The sequence below is a fragment of the Psammomys obesus genome, unplaced genomic scaffold (genome assembly GCF_907164565.1).
Source record: "Psammomys obesus unplaced genomic scaffold, mPsaObe1.curated_primary_1811, whole genome shotgun sequence".
Classification (NCBI taxonomy): Eukaryota; Metazoa; Chordata; class Mammalia; order Rodentia; family Muridae; genus Psammomys; species Psammomys obesus.
In genome coordinates this window covers 23264768-23281286 of record NW_026591086.1, presented here as the reverse complement: position 1 = coordinate 23281286, position 16519 = coordinate 23264768, and the positions used below count along the sequence as shown (strand labels likewise).

Sequence of the window (16519 nt, the reverse complement as noted above, 5' to 3'; positions counted from 1 at the left end):
GGAATTTTTAACATTTATGAAACTCTATTTACAAAGTTTTAGTTTTATTTTTTATTAGTACTTTTTTTTTGTATGTGTAATTGGTTTTCAAAGAGTTTTTCCAATTTATTTTTATTTTTTTATTCACTTTGCATCCTTATTGTAGCACCATCCCTCCTCCCCTCCCTGTCTTACACTTCCTCCTCTTCCCCTCATTAATTAGTACTTTTTGTGTCTGTTTTCAGTTTTTGTAATAGTCTTTGCTTGTCTCAACTTTACAAAGATTCTCTTCTGTGTTTTCTTCTAGGACTTTTACCTTTCTCATCTTTAAAGTTACGTGTGATTAATCTCAAGTTAATTTTTATGTATAGCATGAGACAGGAGGTGAAGACAGTCTACAGTTGCATTTGAAGAAATGAATATGTTTCTTTAACAGATTATGTCAGAGGTTCTGTTAAAAATTACTTGACTGTGTGTAGGAAGGGTCTTTGGACTTTGTGCATCATGATATATTTTTCTAACATTATAAATTATTACACTGTTTTGATCGCAGTAACTTGTAAGTCTGGAAATAAGATGATGTCATCATTCTATGTTTCTCAGTTTCAAAATTATTTTTGCTATTTTCATCCTTTCAATTATATAGAAAAGTTAGAACAATGCTAATTTCTGTTGCTATGTTTTCTTGCAGGGCAGATGTAGGGAGAATGGATATATCAACATACAGGTTTCTGGCTATGAACATCTTATATTTCTCTTTAATTACTTGGGCTCAAATCTGCTTAGGTTTCTTTCAGTAATGTTTTGTCATTTTAGTATATAGCACTTATAAAATGAGCTATTCTTCAAAACATCATTTTGTTGGCCTATAAGTGATCTTCATCTTTAAAATATTTCATTTTCTAATTGGTTAGAAATATGTAGAGACACACCTTACTTTTGCATATTGAATTTATATCCCATTAGCTAACAAAATTAATTTATTAATGTAGCAATTTTGTAGATTCTTAAGGATTTTTATATATAGTAATTTTATAATCTGAAAATAGAGGCATTTTACCTATCCACTTATCCTTTCAAATATTTATACATTCCCTCTATCTCCCTCTCTTTTCTTTCTTTCCTCTTTCCCTCTACCCCTCCCTTCCTCTCTTTCTCCCCACCTCTAGCCAATCTCTCCACTCTCTGCTTCCCAATAGCAATATTCAAGATATTCTGGGCTGTGCGAATATTTTTAACTCTTTTGCCACATTGAGTATGGTGTACTTTTTATTATAATCACCATTTCCTTTCCTTTTTAAACATAGTTTTCTGTAGTTCTTTGAACACAAACACACACAGACATATATATTCATATATATGTAATGTATTATATACACACATATATGATTCTTAAGATCTTTGTTTGCTAAACATATGGACCATTTGGGGTATGTTTTTAAATAGCAATTTTATTGACTATGCCTTACATTTTCATGTTTCTGTGAAGACCTAAATATAAAAATCATTTTGAATAATGTGTTATAAAACCTCTGAGAGTTCTGGTTTGATTTGAGAACTGTATGTAGTTCAGTTATTTCCTTGTATTATGGAACCTTAGCCATATGTATAGTCTTTGTTAGGGAAGATATCTGGAAAGCCAAGGTGTTTTCTAGGCCTTGGAATTCAGTGGAACTGAACCCCTGCATTCTATCTTCTTGCAGATTTTGTTAAGCTTTTTGTTTGTTTGTTTGTTTTTAACCTGGCTTTGCTGTGTAGGTCTGGAATCAGGCATGGTCCTTTCAAAAGTAGTGTTTCTCTGGAGAATATCCTTGGCATTAACATTATAACAAGTGAGACTTAGTCAATAATGCCTGTTCCTTGTTTCACCTTGTAGTGTCTTCACTCTGCTAAGCCTTAAAATGGCTCACTTGGCCATTGGGCATAGCCCCTAGCTAAGCACTCATGAGTAACCCATCTCAAACTTTGTGAGTCTCCTCTCTACACGATCTTTTCTGGGGTCCTGTATTGTAGACTTCATATGCCTTGTGTACCCCCACTCTGATTCTTTAATGGGGACAAGTTCTGAGTTTAGAGCAGTTGAGTTTAGAGCAGTTATCTGAGTCCAAGCACATCATGAAAATTCATCTCTACCTAAGGGGAAGACATCTGGCCTGGTCTGAGGCTCCCAAGCTCTTTTTGATGAGAATCCATAATGTTGTCCTGTGTGTGGACAATGTCCTAACTCAGTTGTTATATCTGTTTGGCCTCCCACTATGTTTGTTCATGATAGGAGCCAGGATTAGGGCCAGTTTTTCCTTCATTGTTAGAAATCATGGTACTCTTTAAGTGATACAATGAGCCCCTATCTATACACTGGCATTTAAAAGTTTCCCAGTATTGTATTTGTTACCTCAAATTTTGTTCATAATAGTATTTTAAGTATTAATGAAGGACACTATGAAAATAGATGCATGTGTATGTATAATGATCATATCAAGGTCACAGGGTTTCTATTTCCTCAAATTTTAATCTTCTCTTGTGTCAGAAACCTTCATATTCTTCAGTCGTTTTGGAACACACAGGTGCTGTGGTGAGTAGTTCCCCAACTGTGCCAACAAAAGGAAGAGCTAATTTTTTTCGTTGCTACCTGTGTTTTGCTGCCTCTTACCTAGCTTCTTTCAGTTCTTCCTCTTCTCTGTCCTCTGATGTCAACCACCATCTCATCCTTTTCTTCTCTGAGATGAACTACATATTTCTAGAGATGTGTGAGGATAAGTGTTATTTGTCTTCTAATATCTTCTGACTTGTTTCACTTTAAAAATGACTTCTAGTTCCATCCATGGTGCTAAAAATGTCAGAATTTCATTATTTTTTCATGATGGAATAATATTTTCTTGTGCATATGTGCCACATTTTTCCTATTCATCATTCATTGAGATGGATACCTGCAGGTAGGACTTTGATATAATGACTTCTTTGATCATATACGTAGTGATGAATGTATCTTCCAATTTCTTATATCTTCTATATTTTCTATCATCATTTCTTAAATTAATATTATTGTGGAGATATTTTACTTCTTTGGTTAAATGTGTTCCCAAATAGTTCATGTTGTTGTAACTATTGTAAATAAGATAGATTTTTTTTTCATTTCTTTGCAGCAAGTACACTGACACAGAAAAATGTTATTGTATTTTGTATGTTGATTTTGCATCTTGCAACTTTAGCGAATTCATTTTCAGTTCTAATAACCTTTTGTTCGCATATTTATATTTTTTTCATTTATGAATCCCTGTGATATTCATACATGCATACTTTAACTTTTTTTTCTAATCTGATTGCTTTCTATTTATTTCCATTGCCCAGTTACCATTGTTAATACTTACAATACTACATTAAACAGGTGAAAATAAATTGTGGAAGTGAATATGTAGTTTTTAGATGTGGGGATATGATTTTTCAATCACACATCATTCCTGTTGTATCACCACAAAGCAAAAAATAAGTAAAACAGACTGGCAAAAGTTTGGAAGGTCAGAGTTTCCTGCAACGCTTCCAAGTTGTCTTGGCATATATATTCTCGCACAATATTGCCCCTTCTTTGACACTCCACTCATTCATGATAGAGCATCCCTCAAAAGAGTGATATGTTATTGATTCTGCAATTTACTTTCAAGTTGCTGCCACTTCTGAATTTTGATGTGGGCACCCCAGGAGGACAAATGTGCAGACAATATAACTGTGTTATAACCACCGCCTGCCATACTGCACCTACAAGATGTCGGCAACACGAAGTGTTCATTCAGATTTTCAAAGGTGATATTAAAATATTGGGGGATTGTGCACCTTAGGGTAATACAGCATTCAAGTTTTAAACTCAATTTTCAGAAAAACAGAAATAAATTACCGAATAAAAACAATTTCTCAACAAACTCAATGGCATCTCTGAAGGTTCCGTGTCTTAATAATGTTATTCCAGAGCTTTTCTTTTTTAAAATTTTATCTTATTATTTTTATTTTATTTAAATGTTTTCTTCTCCCTTTTTACACTACAGGTACTTTGCATGTATATATTATGGTTTACGTTTTATGGGATTTAGCATTTTTATGGGATTCCTGAGTGTTCAAACAAGGGGATCTTTGTTTCCTGTTCCTTCTCTTAGGCTCTTTTCTTTCAGTCTGTTTGTTTTGCTCAATTTTGATGTGATAGCTTTTGCTTTATTATATTGTTTTGTATTGTATTGCATAATATTGTATTATTACTCCTTAGGAACTTGCTTTCTTATGATGAGAGACAGAAAAGGGGAGTGGATCTGGATAAGAGGGGTTGTGGGGAGGAACTGGGAAGAGCTAAGATAGGGAAAACCATAATCAGGATATATTATGTGAAAAAAAATTATTTTCAAAATAAAAAATGGGAAAAGATAGACAATTGGAAATAATTAAAAAATGAGAAATCACTTCATTTGTACTAAATTGAATCTTTATATCTACTAGAAAGACATACAATGTCAAATAAATTTAGAATGGGAGACCCAGGATCATCTGCGCTCTGAGCACAGGTACTTTATGACTATGATGAGGTTAGTTATGCCCAATGAATTCATTCTAAGTTCAAAATATAGTATGTTGAAAATGTCTTCAATCCAAATGACCTACATAACCACTACAGATTAGCCTAGCTCACTCTAAACATGCTTAGAGCCTTTTATTAGTATGCTGCTGGACAAAATTACCCAGCACAAAGCCCATTGTAGAACAAAATGTTCAACTGATTGAATAAATTTTGCACTTTAAGTTAAAAAAATATATCTTTTTACATGTTAGAGATTATATTAAGTCTAGAGTAGTTTTCTTAATATTTAATAGAATAATTAATAATTTGCAATATTTGTTAATGAATCGGGAAGAAATGTTAATTTTTGCAGGTTCAGAATGCAGTATATTTATGATTCATAGGGTATCAAATCACAAAAATAAACAAGGGGATGAAGAGATGGCTTAGTAGCAGTTAGGACACCTTTTAAAAATTCAATTACCGGGATTTCCAAAGTCTTTATTGACCCAATTACATATTAAGTGAAATCGTTTCACTTTGTTTTTCAGGGTTTATCTTTGTAGACCAGCCTGGCCTTGAGATGTGCCTGCCTCTACCTTCAAGTGCTTAAAGGCAGCCTGGCTAATGATAAACCAGAGACTTCTGTTTGCTTCCAGGGCAGTCCTCTTGCTGAATTTTTCCAAACAACTGTAGACAAAGTCATAAAAGATGGCCACCTCACTAGTTACATGGCCCCTAGATTACTTAATGAGCAGCAGCAGGCAGGCTGACTTCTCAGACATTTCCAAGAACCTTGAGTGTAGCCTGCAGAAGGAAGCTCTGTTGCGAATATTTAGGCACAGAACAATGCTCCAGGTAAAAAGCTTAAGTTCAGGCCCAACGTATACAGGAAAGCTGAGTGGCAGCTGCAGGCACTGTGTTGACCTGGCCTGTCAAAGTCCCTCTAGTTACTCTGGTATGCAATTGGAGATCCCATGGCAACAACCAGCCACAGCTCTTGGAAACATGCTAAAATGTTATTTATGTTAATAAAAGGGAATAAATGTAAATACAGAGGTGGACAAAAGAAACGGCTGCTTTTATTTACAAATGTCTGTTTTCTGGGAAGAATTCAGGAGAAATGAATCCTAAGCTTGTATATTAATAGCTTCCTTTTTTGGGTGGTGTTTTTAATAAATGTGTTGACATCGTTCTGTGAACTTTCAGTAGAACTTCCTTGACCACTTGAATAAAAGTGATTACAGGCTTTTCAATCCTATCTGTTAAGTACATTGACAACCTTACAGAACATCAAGAACTCCAGGAATGAACGGACAAATTGACAGCTCTTCAGGAAGATGATTGCTTTTGCTTCTGCTAATTCAGGTCCATCTTATTGAAAGTCAGGGATATTTGAAACCAATGTGATTAGACAGCTCTAGTCATCAATCCAGTTACAAACTTTCATTAAGTAGAACACAGTCTGATGAAATAAAAACATCACAGAATAATCTCTCCCTCCTTCCTTCCTTCCTTCCTTCCTTCCTTCCTTCCTTCCTTCCTTCCTTCCTTCCTTCCTTCCTTCCTTCTTTCTTTCATTCTTGCCTTGAATGCAGGGACTAACTTGAATGCAGTTCCTCCACTGCCACAAATTATGCAGTTGAGTTCCCCATGTTAGAGGAAATGCCAAGGGTCAGCATCCTGGAGTGCAATGGATATGTCTTAGTCTGGGGAAAACACTTAGGTGATTGTGGCTCCTCTTTAAGGTAAGTGTTAGAATAATTTTCCTTTTTTAATTAATTAGCTCATTTAGTCACTTTACATCCTGATCGGGCCGTAGTCCCCTCTCCTCCCAATCCTGTCCTCCCTCTTCCCCCATTTTCCCTCTGCTACTTTTCAGAAAAGGGGCACTCCCCCCGTCACTTCAGCACTTCAAGACATATCATGACTGAGCGCACCCTCCACTCTGTGGCCTGGCAAGGCAGCCCTGCCAGGGGGAAGAGATCATATAGCAGAGTTCACTTCAGAGACAGTCCCTGTTCCCCTTACTATGGGACCCATTGGCTACATCCGTGGAGGGGGCCTGGGTCCAGTTCTTTTATGGTTCTTGCTTGGTGCTTCAGTCTCCACAAGCTCCTCTAGGCCCTGGTTAGTGGGCTCTGTTGGTCTTCTTTGGAGCTCTTGTTTCCTCCAGATTCTTCTGTCCTTCCTTCCTTCCTCTTTTCCACAAGACTCCCTACACTTCTCCCAGTATTTGCCTGTGAATCTCAGATTTAAGTCAAGGGGCTGGAGTTAATGTCTTACTAGTTAAGGATACAAACTGTTCTTGCAAGTAACTGGAGTTTGGTTCCAAGCACATCCTTATTTGGGTGGCTCCCAATCACCTGTAGGTCGAGGGAATCCGATGTTGACTTCTGGCCTCTGTGGGCACCTGCACTCACATGTGCGCCTATGTGCATACGTGTATGCATAACTAAAGATATAAATAAATGTTTTTAAAAATAAGATCTATGAGGAGAATCGATATGATTTTAAAAGTATAGTTGAAATGCTATATGTGAATGTGTATATAATTGAAAATTAAAACTAAGTAGTTTTAAAAGTAAGATATATTAGGAGAATTAATATGATTGAACATAATTTTAAAATTAAATATAGTTGAAGTAGTTCCAAGTGTGCTGTCCTGTCAATGTCTGTGTTTCAAAAATCTTCATCTACAGAAGCTTAATAATCAGCATCTGCTGTTCAGGGATGGGACTTTAGAGAAGGGTTAGGGCATGATGAAGGAACTGATCACGAATTGTCTTCAGTAGTCTATTAAAAAACAAAAAAGGCCCCAGAAAGCTACCTCACTTCTACCATGTTCACATACAGATAGAAGGCCTCATCTGTGAATCAGAAACACTCATTAGACACAGAGCTTCTTGGCTCTGTAGTCTTGGACTTCTCAACCTTCAGAACTGTAAAAATAAATATCTTTTGCTCATAAATTATGCAGGTTACATAACTGTGTTGTAGGTTAAGCAGATGTGAAGCAATAGCTATTGATTTGAAAACTATAAAAAGTGGAAAGAATTCTGTACTTGTATTGACTTTCACCTATTTTCCTCTTTTATAATAATTTATTTCTTAAAATTACAATTACATAACCTTTTACCTTCCCTCTTCTCCCTCCAACTGCTTCATGAATTCCCTTTTTTCTCTCTCTCAAATTCATGTTCTTTTTTCTTTAATATATATACCATTAAACATATATATTTATATGTATATGTACATATAAACATATATTTACATATATAATTTATGTAAATACATATATGTAAATGCACATATATATATATAAAGATACACATGTAAATATATATTTGCAACATATATTTATATATTTTAGCATATAAAAATATGTAAATTTATATGTTTGTTTATATATACAAATATAAATATGTATGTTTTTATGTATGTATGTACATATTATAACCATGTGTATGTATTTATATATCTAAACATATATGTTTATATTTATATATTTTATATATATTTATAAATATATAACATACATATTTATATATAATATATAATTACATATGGTATATACTAATGGTACATATACCATGAAAATAGGTATTCCTAGATACATAGTATATACACATGTATATCTAAATACGTAAATACAACCTTCTCAGTCCATAAAAAAATAGGTAGAAACCTAAACAAAAGGAGAAACTTATTTGTGGTCATATCACAGCAATGGTGGAGATGGGACACAGAGCCACACAAACTAGAACATCCCACCCTCAAGCCTGCCTACTCCCCACTAACTTACTGTGTGAACTTAGAGCAAATGTTCGCTTTCTTCCAGTCAGTTGCTGTTTTGTTTTTTTATCTGTTAATAAAAAAGTTGTGCCAGATACCTTAGATGTCTTTTTTTAATTAAAGTTTTTACAATTTTTATTAATTACACTTTATTCACTTTGTACCCCCCCATAAACCGCTCCCTCCTCCCCTCCTAATCACACCTTTCCTCCCCCTTCTCCACACATGCCCCTCCCCAAGTCCACTGGTAGGGGAGGTTTTCTTCTCCTTCCCTCTGATCCTAGTCAATTAGGTCTCAGCAGGAGTGGCTGCATTGTCTTCCTCTGTGGCCTGGTAAGGCTGCTCTCCTCTCAGGGGGAAGTGATCAAAGAGCAGGCCAATCAGTTCATGTCAGAGGCAGTCCCTGTTCCCATGGCTATGGAACCCATTTGGACACTGAACTGCCATGGGCTACATCTGTGCAGGGGTTCTAGGTTAGCTCCATGCATGGTACTTGGTTGGTAAATTTTTTTATTAATTATTTTTATTTTTTTATATTAATTACAGGTTACTTACTTTGTATCCCAGCTGTAGCCTCCTCCCTCCTCCCCTCCCAATCCCACCCTCGGGAGGTCCTTCTCAACTTCCATCTGACCCCAGCTTACCTGGTCTCATCCGAACTGGCTGCATTGTTTTCCACTGTGGCTTGGCAAGGTTGCTCCCCCATCCAGGAGAGGCCGTCAAACAGGAAATAGGACAGGAGCCTACCATGGAGGGCCTCTGAAAGACTCTACCTAGCAGTGTATAAAAGAAGATAATAAGACTCATAATCAAACTTTGGGCAGAGTGCAGGGAATCATAGGAAAGAAGGGGGAGATAGTAAGACCTGGAGAGAACAGGAGCTCCACAAGCACAGCAACAGAACCAAAATATGTGGGCTCAGGGGTCTTTTCTGAGTCTGATACTCCAACCAAGGACCATTCATGGAGATAACCTAGAACCCCTCTCAGATGTAGCCCATGGCAGCTCAGTATCCATGTGGGTACCCTAGTAAGGGGAGCAGGGACTGTCTCTGCTCTGTACTCAGTGGCTAGCTTAGATAACTTTTTATCTCTGAAAAAATAACTTCTGTGGTTCAATTTGCTTCCACATGTGTCCAGCTCTAATAACTATTCCTTTTACAAATACTTTAATGGGACAGATCCCTACTAAGACCAGGTGTGGAAATACTTCTAATCTTTAAATTATTACAACTTCTTACTTATTACAGCATTAATAGAGATAATCTTTCTGTAAGATATGACGTTTCACACTTTATTTTTAATTTTTTTATTTTATTTCATTTTTTTTAATAGTTAAATTTTATTAACTCTGTATCCCAGCTGTATCCTGCTCCCTAATTCTCTCCCAATCCCACCATCCCTCCCTCATCTCCTCCCTGTCCAAGTCCACTGATTGGGGAGGACCTCCTTACACTTTTTTTTTTTTTTAGTTCCAAAATCTTTTTTTCAAGAGCACACAATTTAAGATTTGTTTGAGTGAGCATGTGGTGTCCGTGCATGCGTGTGTACACATTCAGAGGCTCAAGGGGAGTGTCTGTTGTCCCCACCTATCATTCTTTACCCTATTCCTTTGAGTAAGGGTTTCTTCCTAAACCCAGAGTTTACTTCTTTCTTCTTTCTTTCCTTCCTTCCTTCCTTCCTTTTTTCCTTCCTTCCTTCTTTCCTTCCTTCCTTCCTTCCTTCCTTCCTTCCTTCCTTCCTTCCTTCCTTCCTTTCTTTCTTTCTTTCTTTCTTTCTTTCTTTCTTTCCTTCCTTCTTTCTTTCCTGGTAGCCAGCAAGCTGCAGCTGTCCTCCTCTCTTTCCCTGCTTCAGTTCTGAGATTGCAGCTGCCTGTGAGACCATGCCCAGCTTGTCACCAGGATGCTGGAATCCCAAGTCTTCGTGGGTTGTACTGCATGGTTGCATTTCTAACTCCTAAGTTCTTTTCAAGATAAAGAAGGTGGGGTGTTACATGTGGCAGAGCTGAGATATATCTCTGAGGTTCTGAAACAGATGAATCCTGTCCAGGATGGTTGGCAATGATCTTTAGTCTCTCCTTGGGTCCTTCTTATACTGGAGCATAGTATTTCAAACTTCCTCTGTTAGATGATGTGTATAAGTCAGGGTTCTCTAGAGTTGTAGAACTTATGGTATGAATCTGTGTGTGAGTGTAATTTATATATGTGTAAGGAATATATATAATATCTAACACACACACACATATATATATATATACACGTACACACACACACACACATATAGAATTTATTGGAACCACTAATCCAACAATGGCTAGCTGTGAATGGAAAGTCTAATAACCTAGTGGTTGCTCAGTCTCATGAGGCTGGGTGTCTCAGCTGGTCTTCCATATGTGCTGGAATCCCAAAGAAGTAGGCTCCAATGCATGTGAAGGAATAGATGTGCTAGCAAAGAGAGAGCAAGCAGGCAAACAACAAAAATTTCCTTCTTCCATTGTTCTTATAAAGGCTTCTAGCGGAAGGTGTAGCCCAGATTAAAGGTGTGTCTTCCTGCCTCAAGATCTGGATCAAAAGCCCGTGTCTTTCAGACTCAAGACCCAGATCTCACAAGTGCTCTCCATTTCTAGGATTGTAGATAATTCCAGATATAGTCAGGCTGACAACCAAGAATAGCCATCACAGATGTCTTGCAACTAATGCAACTCAAGTACTTGATAGCTCAATTCAAACATGCTTACACCTTATTCCTTGTATTATCTCATTAATACTTCCTGGTTTTAATAATATTAATTTTGGATGTACATCTATCCAAATAGTCTTAGTGTGTAGCACACTGATTTGAAACCTTTCAACAATCTCCATGTTGATCAGTTCAGTTATATTCAGGCAGAGGAGAAAAATTCAGGATGTTAACTGCATAGACTATAATCAGCTACCTCTCATGGAAGCTATAAATACTAACATATTACAAAGCTGAGAGTTCTGTAGTCATTGCCAACGCTACCCCCTGAGCTCTCAGGAGCGATGACCTCTGTTCACCTTCAAACCATTATGTCTGAGCTCTGAGCCCTGTGTTTTTACAAAGGGTTTTATCTCCACCGTGCTAGTGCTCTGCCAGGCTCTTATCTCAGTGGAGAGAGTCTGTGTTGTGCCCCACTGGCATCTCAAGAAGGCATAAGAAAGAACTCTCTGCTTGGGTCATGGTGTGACTGTTTAATCATAGCTTTAAAACGCATCATTTTTTTTTTTTTTGCTTACCTTCACAAAGTGTTTTGCATGTCACTTGCTATTAAGCAATACATCAAATAATAGATATTTTCATAGAACTATGTGTGTTTGAATTTGTTTGTGTCCTTATATGTACAACAGAAGGAAAAATGTACTAAAACAAATGACATTAATTTCTTATATATATGTATACCGAATAAGAAACAAATATTACTAGTTTAGCACATATGGAACAGTGCCTATTTTTGTCATAGTTTCTTATTTGATTTAGGTCATAGAATTTTCTAATTAATTTCCAATCAATTTTTGGCAATATTTGTAGTTTCTTTCTCCAGAAGATAAAGCACATTGCAAGAATAAGCTATTTATGAATTGTGTGTTTTTATATTTTATTATCTTAGTCCCACATTTATCTTTACGTGTTTATGTCTAGGTGACTTAAATGAAATTTTTGAAAATGTATTGGTTTTGAAAATGTATTGGTTTTGTTTGTTTGTTGTTATTTTTATAACAGAATCTGTTCCTAATTAAAGTAGGGTTAGAGTCAACAGGGTATGAACAAATCATAGGAATATTCATGTTCAGAGAGAACCCTCTGGGGCATTTGAAAGGCAAGTTTCCTGTTTTGTTGGAGAGCGTCTTCCAACGACAGGGCGTTGAAACACTAAGACTTGAAACCAACATAGATTAGGGCTGAAACAAAGATGAATCTCAGGCCTACTTTAAAACATTCTCCCCAAAGAGCTTTGTGTATCTCTAAAGGACTTGTTCAGGTAAGGCATTTCTTATGGGGGGGAAAGTTGGCATATGAAAAGAGAGGGGTAGAGGAATGACTTTCCTCAGATAAGCATGAAAAAAAAAATCCAACATTGTTTGACCTTAAACATTTCACCAGGAGACTCTAAGTATAACATAGATTTCACTTCAGGGGAAACAAAAATAAGGGTATCTCAGGATCTCAGAATATTTATCTTTAAATGAATCTCTTAGTTAAATAAATCCATATGAAAAATTTAGGTCTCAGGAAGAAAGAGACCTGTACATGGAAAGTATAGCAGAAGAGTAATTATATATCTTCTTGCCTTTTCCATGTTTCTTAGAATTGTTTATTCCAATTTTAAAGACTTTTCCTGTCAAATGACAAATTGGTTGTTTTTTTTTTTTTTTTCCATATGAAACTTAAATAAGGAATAAGCCAACCTGTTCTGGAGTGCTGTGGTCTCTGATATATTGTTTTCTTTTCACCCAAGATCAACATCACAGGAATGTTTGCTGATTTCTTGTTCCAGAGGCCCCATTCTATCCCAGAACACAAGAAAAACCTGGGAGGGGAGTCTTGTGGATGTTGGCCCCGGACCTAAGGGAGCTTGCCTTACCTCAGCTGCTCAATTTCCTCATTATGTCAAAGAAAGAGACCATTGAATTCATTCTTCTTGAAGACATACAGGTTCTGGGAATACTTCTGTAAAAAATCATTGCATCTAGTCAGATGGTTTCTCTCCCTTTGGCTTTTGTAGTTTGAGGCGACTTGCAGTCCAGGTTTTTAGGCTCAGCAGTGCCAAGTGTGCAAGCAGGGTCACCTCGCTTAAGGTCACCCAACTTGCGTTTATGGATTTATTGTTTATGGCTATCTCCTTGACGTTTATTTAACTTTCTCTAAAACAGGAACAACTGAAAACATCCCTCTTCCATTCTAACCACTGCCAGATTTTAGAAAATAATCTCTTCACGTTTTTGCCTGCAGCCATTACTTTTCTGAACTCAACAATCATGTCCTGAATAACAATATTTTATGGATCTGAAAAGGCAGCTCCTACCTGCATCAATCCAAAAAGCCAGTTCCTGAAGCTAGGATTGTCCTTTACCAGAAACCCCAGATGTGAACTCTATAAAGAATGAGTGTGTGTGTGTGTGTGTGTGTGTGTGTGTGTGTGTGTGTGTGTTTGGTGATGAAATGAGAACAATACTTTTTAATAAATTCTTACAATGAATTATTAATTAGACATTTTTAGAGTTCATTTGGGTCTTAGGGGAAGTACATGGACAACAACAACAAAAACAGACCCCTGGTAGTTGGATTTTTCTATAATTTAAATTATTCTTAAGGTTTTTGCCAAATCATTTTATTCTTTGATTATAAGAACAATGTTTAACAAAGGGTAAATCCTGTGAGAGGGCACTTAGTTCATTGTAGTAGTAATTTAAAAAATGACACTCTTGACCTGACAGATTTCATACCTTTTCAAAAGTGCCAAACTTGTATTCAGATACAAGGAAAGTCTGGAGTATTATCTACATAGACTTTCATATAAAGAGATTGTAATTACTGACCCACTCAAAACCTAGGTATCTTAGGTTTTATCAACGCTACCTCACTGGATTCTCAGGGGCAGCTACTTCTCCTCACCTTAAAGCCATTATGCCTGTGGCCTGTGTTTTAAAGAGCTTCACCTCCACTCAGGGTGCAATGCTAGGCTCTTATCTCAGCAGTGAGAGTCCCTGCCTGTGCCCCTACACCATTTCAAGAGGCAAAGAGAGGACTCTTGCTCCTCTCAGATACATTAGGATTCCAAGGCCTTAACACCAGGCTCGGGGAATGGAAAACATCTGAACGAGGCAAATCACATCCACAGAGCCAAGCCTTGTAATACCACCCTTCACCAAGTCTGTGCCATGCAAAGTCTTTTAGAGAGCATATTGGCATTGCATGGAATATGAAAACACCTGATTTAGGGAGAAAGTATAGGGAGGGCAACAGTTGCACTTTCAGGCTTCTGGGTTTGAGTTTAAATAACTTACAGGTTATGAGTTTCAATAGTCTCTTCAAAGCAATTGTTATTCCTTGCAGCTTTGTTTCTGCGTTTATTGTGACATCTTTCTTACATGTTACGGTGAGAAATAATATCAATGACTTTAAAGGATTTTTTTCCTTTTGAACAAAGCATTGTTATTTAAATGTGAAATAAGTGGTTTTTGCTTCTGAATCTGTTTGTCATTTTCTGCAGGAGCGGAAAGAGTTGGAGACTGAACTATCAGTTCACTTCACTAAATAATGTAACTGAATAACACTGAAGATCTTACCCCACAAGATGCGTTCAGGAGCCAAGGCTCCCAGACACCCAGAGAAGCAGTCCTACCTCAGAATGTGTGATACCCGGCTAGCAAGCCAGTCCTTTTACAGAGGTAACTAAAAGGACTATCTATTATAGCAGACATTTTATCCCCATGCATTGGGTGTTCCAAGCACTGCTTTGGATTCACAGGTCTCCAGAAAGGTTAATCTTTACAGCTATATCCTAACTGTGTGCTTGGAAATGAAATATGCAGAGATCCCATGAGCTAGCAGCATATGACAGATGACACATGGAGATATTCTTCACACATTCCATTTCCAACTCCTATCACCTACTTAAACACAATGGGCCTTTCGATTTGCACTTGTGTTTTGGGGACTTTTGTTCAGAGCAGTCTCTATCCAAATTCCAGCAGCTGAGAGTTTGGTGATAAAAATCTCTGAAGATCATAGCCAAACTTTGGGCAGAGTGCAGGGAATCTTAGGAAAGAAGGGAGATATAGAAAGACCGGGAGGGGACAAGAGTGCCAAAAGGAGACCAACAGAGCCAGAACAAACAAAAAAACAAACAAAACAACTGAGCCCTGGGGGCTCTTTGGAGACTGATACTCCAACCAAGGACAATGAATGGAGAGGACCTAAAAACCACAGCTCAGATGTAGCCCGTAGACTTAGTACCTAAGTGGGGTCCCTAGTAAGGGGCTGTCTCTGGCATGCACTCAGTGGGAGGTTCTCTGATCACCTCCCCCTGGGGGGGGGGTGCAGCCTTGTCAGGCCACAGAGGAAGACAATGCAACCAGCCCTGATGAAACTTGATAGGCTAGGGTCTAATAGAATGGGAGGAGGACCTCCCCATCAGTGAACTAGGGGAGGGGGCATAGATATGGGGAAAAGAGGAAGGATGGAGGGATTGGGAGGAGAAGAGAGAGGGACCACAGAGGGGATAAATGTGAATAAATTGTAATAAATGATAATAAAAGAAATCTCTGAGGAAAGATGTTTTTGGCTGTAGCTCTATCCTGGCCATGGACATTTTTTGACAGTCTAATTATTCAGCTATCTTAATACAAGTGGTTTGTAAAGAGTGGACTTGTCTTACTCCTTGGGAAAACCCAGTCATTATTTAGAATTATTATTATTACTTTTCTTTTTTAAGATATGGTCTCAAGTAGCTCAGGTTGACCTCACACTTGCAATGTATTTTGAAGATGACCTCATATATCAATCTCTGTGCCTCTACCTCCTGAGTGCTGGGATTATAGGAATGAACTGATAAACTAGACTTTATGCCTTTATAGGGAACATACCCAAGGCTTTGCACATTCTAAGTAAAGCCTTTACCAACTGGGCTACAACTCCTGCCCCTAGGATGAGTTTTAAGTAGCAGCTTTACTATTGAGCAGGGTAATTCTTTGTTGTCATTCTTCTTGTGCCATGGAGAACATGTAGCAGCATCCATGGCCACCATTTTACAGTGGATGCCAGCGGTACCGCTACCTCTTGCCTCTCCTCTGCAATACTACCTTCCTTTTGTAACGATCAAAAATATTCCCAGACATGACCAAATCCTTGTGGAGGCAATCCCTCTCCACACCCCACCCTGAAAGTCAATGAATTAAAGGAATGCTCCATTGCACCCTGCTGTTAATACTTGGGATTTCAATCTCATCCAAGTTAACATATTAGTAACAATGTGTTGCATTCATAATTTGAAAAAATACTTTTCGTGAACATTGTATTTAACTCTCATAACAGTCCTAAAGTAAGTCATTTATATCCTTCTTTAAGGACTTAGAGACTGCCTCAGGGTTAATGGCATATGTGTAAAGTAATGGATGACAAAACACTGAAGAAATTTCTGTTGTCTTTACTTTGTCTTTTGCCCAATGATCTTACTGTTCATTAGACT

General features: G+C 37.4%; 1 long non-coding RNA gene and 1 other non-coding gene across 2 annotated transcripts in view; one reads left to right on the top strand and one right to left on the bottom strand.

Annotated features, from left to right (window-relative positions):
- The window catches only part of LOC129678688 (uncharacterized), a 33544-nt gene extending 18988 nt beyond the window's left edge, over nucleotides 1-14556 (top strand). The window contains exon 3 of the long non-coding RNA XR_008720436.1: nucleotides 14543-14556. This is a non-coding gene — a long non-coding RNA (uncharacterized LOC129678688). The remainder of the gene's footprint in view (nucleotides 1-14542) is intronic.
- LOC129679062 (small nucleolar RNA SNORA44) lies at nucleotides 5401-5530 on the bottom strand. Its single transcript, XR_008720489.1, has one exon. It is a non-coding gene; the product is annotated as a small nucleolar RNA SNORA44 (small nucleolar RNA).
- Nucleotides 14557-16519: the final 1963 nt, after the last annotated feature.